The following is a 6,000-nucleotide window of genomic DNA, read 5'->3' as shown; positions in this document are numbered from 1 at the left end:
CTTCATGAACTTCCTGCATTAACATGTCTGCTTCGTGTCTGTCCACGCATCTGAGCAAAACCATGTCGAAGTTCCTCTTATACAGAACATTGTCTTTGTTCAAGAAGAAACTGCCTGCCAATCTTCTCAAAGTCTTTCTATCATTGTTGGATGACCCTGCAGGGTACTCTTGATTCTTCAGAAAGCACTTGATGTCGTGATACCAGGGCTTGTCGTCAACTACCAGTTCAACAGCAAACACATACGCGGCCCTGTCGAGGCGCATCACATCGATCCTGGGAGCGTGGTTCCACCGAATCACGTTGATCATGGAGGATAGAGTGGCAAGAGCATCTGCCATCTGGTTCTCATCACGAGGTATGTGATACAACTTTACTGTTGTGAAGAAAGTCAATAGTCTTCTCGTGTAATCTCTGTAAGGGACCAGAGTAGGCTGGAGAGTGTTCCAATCACCATTCACTTGATTGATTACCAGAGCTGAATCTCCGAAGATGTCCAAAGTCTTGATTCTCAAATCAATGGCTTGCTCAATACCCAAGATACAGGCTTCATACTCAGCTTCATTATTAGTGCACTCAAAAGTCAGACGAGCGGTGAAAGGCATGTGCGCACCTTTCGGAGTAGTGATGACAACACCAATTCCACTTCCTCTGGAGTTGACGGCCCCATCAAACATTAAAGTCCACTTTTCGTCTGGATCAGGTCCCTCTTCAACAACTGGCTCTTCACAGTCTTTCATCTTGAGGAACATGATGTCTTCATCTGGAAAATCAAACTTCATCGGCTCATAATCTTCAACCGACTGTTGAGCAAGATAGTATGACAGAATACTCCCCTTGATGGCTTTCTGAGAAGTATACTGGATGTCATATTCTGTCAGTACCATTTGCCAACGAGCAACTCTTCTGGTGAGAGCTGGCTTCTCAAATATATACTTGACTGGATCCATTTTGGAGATCAGTAAGGTTGTGTGAGATAACATGTATTGTCTCAATCACTTAGCAGCCCATGCAAGTGCACAACATGTTTTTTCAAGCATTGAGTATCTCGACTCGCAATCTGTGAATTTCTTACTCAGGTAGTAGATGGCATGCTCTTTCCTACCTGTCTCGTCGTGTTGACCGAGAACACAACCCATGGAATTGTCTAGTACTGTCAAATACATAATCAACGGTCTCCCTGGGACCGGAGGCACAAGGATAGGAGGATTATGAAAATACTCTTTTATCTTCTCGAACGCCCTTTGACAATCATCATTCCACCTGATAGCCTGATCTTTTCTCAATAATTTGAATATCGGCTCACACGTGGCTGTTAGGTGGGAGATGAACCTTGCAATGCAGTTCAACCTCCCTAAGAAACCACGGACTTGTTTCTCTGTTCTTGGCTCAGGCATTTCCTGTATCGCTTTTACTTTGTCAGGATCCACCTCGATCCCTTTTTCACTAACAATAAAACCCAGCAGTTTCCCAGATCTCACCCCGAAAGTACACTTGTTCGGATTAAGCCTCAACTTGAATTTCCTCAAACGCTCAAATAGTTTCTGCAAATTCAACAAATGTTCTTCTTCTGTCTGAGATTTGGCAATCATATCATCAACATAAACCTCGATTTCATGATGAATCATATCATGTAACAGAGTCACCATCGCTCGCTGATATGTTGCTCCGACATTTTTCAGACCAAACGGCATCACCTTGTAGCAGAAGGTGCCCTATGGGGTTATGAATGTGGTCTTCTCCATGTCTTATGGTGCCATCTTAATTTGATTATAGCCAGAAAAGCCATCCCTGAAGGAGAATACCGAGAACTGAGCCGTGTTATCCACCAAAACGTCAATGTGAGGTAAGGGGAAATCATCTTTAGGACTAGCCCTGTTCAGATCCCGGTAGTCAACACACATCCGTACCTTTCCATCCTTCTTAGGTACCGGAACGATATTTGCAACCCATGATGGATAATTTGTGACTGCTAGAAACCCTGCATCCAACTGTTTTTGCATTTCTTCCTTTATCTTGACATCCATCTCTGGTCTTGTTCTTCTGAGCTTCTACTTGACCGGAGGACAACCTTCTTTGAGCGGCAAGCGATGTACCACGATGTCTGTGTCAAGCCTTGGCATGTCCGGATAAGACCAAGCGAAGATGTCAACATACTCTTGCAGCAATTCAATCAACCCCTTCTTCACATTATCTTCCAAAGCAGCCCCTATCTTGATTTCTCTCTTGGCGTCCTCGGTGCCGAGATTAATCACTTCAATAGACTCTTGATACGGTTGAATGACCCTTTCCTCTTGTTTTAATAACCTGGTAAGTTCTTCAGGGAGTTCACAGTCTTCATCACCCTCTTCTTCAGCTTGAAAGATTGGATTTTCAAAGTCGAAGCGAGCCATAGCAGAACCGTTATCAATAGGATTCGGTGATGTGCATCTGCATGAGTGATGGTATGTGCTTATGAGTGTGAGAAAAAAGTGGAAACTAAACAAAACATTGCCATTTTTTTTGAAAAACTGCAAAAATAGAAATATAGGGAACGAAATATTTGAATGCAAAAAGACGTCCTTTATTTATGATAAAAAATGCAAGTGTCACATAGATGAGCCCTACAATGAGTCATTACGCCCTGGCGGAATGTAAGACTTGGATATACATGAATAAACAAAGAAAATTACTCCTCCAGACAAGTGACTTGGATAATCTCCTCAGAAGACCAATTGTTGAGAACTTCACCCGGGATCCTCGGACACACCCAATTATCGATGTCGCTATCACTATCCCCATCTTCATTGTTGACCGCAGAGACTAATTTGACTTCTCCTTCAACCATGTTAACGTTGGCTCCACCATGCTGGGGCATGGGATTGTTGATGACATTAGGAGCTGGTGCAAAGTTAACGGCCTTCGAATCAACGAGGTCTTGAACTACGTGCTTAAAAGCTTTGCAGTTCTCAATATTGTGGCCAGGTGCCCCAGAGTGGAAGCTACACTTAGCGTTGGCGTCATAACCCACCAGAAGCCTACCAACGGGAGGAGCCAGAGTGCGCAACTGCACAAGTTGTAGTTGTTGAAGACTAGAAAGCAACTGAGCGTACGATATTGGAAGAGTGTCGAAACGCCGACCCATCGTCCTTGGCCTCGGTTGATAGGCGGGTCTGTTACCCGGTTGTTGTGGTTGGTACTGAGCTGGTTGACGCTGTGGTTGTTGTTGTTGTAGTGGTGCTGCAGCTGGAATGGTCACAGCCGCAACATACGGTTGCTGATGATAGTTCTAAAAGTTATTCCCCCGGTTATCCCTGTTCTGATAAGAAGATATGGCACTTGCATCCCCTTCTCTCCTCTTCTGTCCCTGAATGAACGACTTTTTCACCCCTGATGAGGATCCATCTCCACTCTGGGTCTTGTATGTCCTCAGGTAATTCTCTACCCTCTCTCCGGTAGAGACTACATCAGCAAAATTGGAGGCATTGCAACCCACCAGGCGCTCCAAATAAGGTCCTGGCAGAGTGTTCATGAACATGTTAGCCATTTCCTTCTCCAACATAGGAGGTTGAACACGGGAAGCTGTTTCTCTCCAGCGTTGAGCGTATTCTCTAAAGAACTCATTGCTTTTAAGAGACAGATTTTGAAGTTGAGTTCTGTCCGGAGCCATGTCTGCATTATACTGATACCGCTTCACGAAAGCCTCAACCAAATCCCTCCAGCAACGGATGTGGGCTCTATCCAGCCTCATATACCATTCCAGGGATGCCCCAGCTAGGCTGTCCTGGAAAAAGTACATAAGCAACTTTTCGTCATCGGAGTATGCAACCATTTTACGGAAATAGGCTTGCACATGGGTCTTCGGGCAAGAGTTGCCATTGTATTTGTCAAATATCGGGACCTTGAATTTCGGTGGCACTCTCACACCTGGGACCAACCCCAAGTCAGCAACATCTACTCCCAGAGGATTCTGTCCTTCCACTGCCTTCAACCTCTCTTCCAATCTTCTAAACATGGGGTCCACACCATGACCCATACCAAAGTCTTCTTGCAGTAGGGGGAATTGATCGTCCTGATCATCATGAACGGGCTGTTGACCGGAGGTGACGTGTAGGATTAGGATAGGCCCCGGTCCATTGGGTCCATTGGCCTCTCCAGCTGGAGGATCAATCACCGTCTCTGGTTGAGCAGGGGGATTCCTCTGTATCATCTGCCTGAGCTCTTGCTGTCCCTGAGCCACCCCTTGAACCACATCCATGAATTGATTCATGCGGATTTTCATCTCGGCGAACTCTGCCTGTAGGCTTTCCATTACTCTCTGTCGGTTTCTGCGGGTACCGTACCGGTGAATGCCTGGGTCAGCTATCCTGCTGATGGAACACCAAATAGACTGAGAACACTGTGGCGGTACCTGTTATGCAAGACATGCTAATGAATATGTAAATGCAATGACATGTTTATCAATTCCAAAGGTATTCTACCCCCTTGATTCTAGTCTCTCAATAGATAAACGATGTAAAAAAAAACTAAGCCGTTGATGAGAACCAAGAAAATTCCGACTAGAATCAAGTAGAAGATATAAACCCCACAGAAATGGATAAACATGTGTGAATGATTATGAATGCGAAATGATATGATGCAAAATGATGTGAATGCAGTGCAGTAGCATGGGAATCAGGATCGCTGTATCTGCTTGAACATCTGTCAGGTTGCACTGTCTGGAGAGAAATTAAGAGCACACCAAACAAAGGTCATGGGATGGATCATGTTATCCTTAAAATCAACCACCCATTTTGGTGGATTATGGTTTACACCTTATCAACACCCAAGTTTCATTGATATTAAGGATACCTGATCGGATCAACCATGAATCAAGGGTTTGTTGCAAGTCACGAGCATGGAGTTTAGGTTAAGAACCACCCAAAAGGAGTGTACTAAGGTTTAAACCTGCCAAACATGTTCTACAAAAGGTTCCCATAGTCATAATCCCATCTTTCGGATATTATCGGAGGAACGACTACTCGTATTCCAAAAATATTCTCAAGAGAGACTCTTATGAGTGTAGTATCGCGTAACAATCATATCAAATCTTACACTTGAACGACTTTCGCACTACGTCCTACGAATATGCCAAGATGAGTTTGGTAAACTAAGGTCCTCGGCTTCTAAGGTCTATATTGGAAAAAGTAATGTCTAACCACAACTTACTTGTGTGACATTATTGATCTCAACATGACCTCCACCAAGTGAATGGGCTTGCAAGTCAACTTGCTAAGGAATAACTCCACACAAGTCGACAAGACTATGCCATTCTCCTATCTTAATAGCACTCGAGTCCGGGTATATAACTCATCTCACAAAGATCACCAAGCAGCCATAGCCAGCCAACAGATACAACAGTGATATGTACACCATGCAATAAGGTAAAACAGGTAAATAAATAACTGTACAAAAGCATGAACACCCAATAAACAAACAAACTACAAAAGCTAGGAGGGACTCGCTTAGGGAAACTGGGTCCCCAGCAAAGTCGCCAGCTGTCGCAACCTGAAAAATATAGTGTGCGAAGAAACAACCGGCGAAAGAAAATGACAGAAGAGTCGCCACCGTGCATTATTTGTCCCAAAAGGAGGGAAAGGAAACGCTCGAAGTAAACGTGAAAAGAGGAAAGGAAAAGGCAAGGTCTTGCAACCAAATCTTGGGTTCGGGAGTCGGTTATGCAAAGGGAAGGTATTAGCACCCCTACGCATCCGTAGTACTCTACGGGATCCACTTTTGTAGTTCTTGTCTAAAGGGTGTGTGTTTATCTTGTGCTGTTTACTAAAAAATGGGTTAAATGAAAATGACTCGCGCGGATGTCGCATCCACTGCATACGTATCTCATATGAATATGAGAATCAGAGTCTTCGTAGCTCGGCTGACCTATGGGTTGGGGGGGATGTGCTTGCTAAGACATCGCGTCTTATGCCTACGCATCTCATCTGGAATGAGAATCAGAAAAAGCCGTAATTCGGCTAACTAC

Source organism: Lathyrus oleraceus, chromosome 5, assembly GCF_024323335.1.
Source record: "Lathyrus oleraceus cultivar Zhongwan6 chromosome 5, CAAS_Psat_ZW6_1.0, whole genome shotgun sequence".
Taxonomy (NCBI): domain Eukaryota; kingdom Viridiplantae; phylum Streptophyta; class Magnoliopsida; order Fabales; family Fabaceae; genus Lathyrus; species Lathyrus oleraceus.
The sequence above is the reverse complement of the archived record's forward strand: the minus strand, read 5'-3'. Positions refer to the sequence as shown.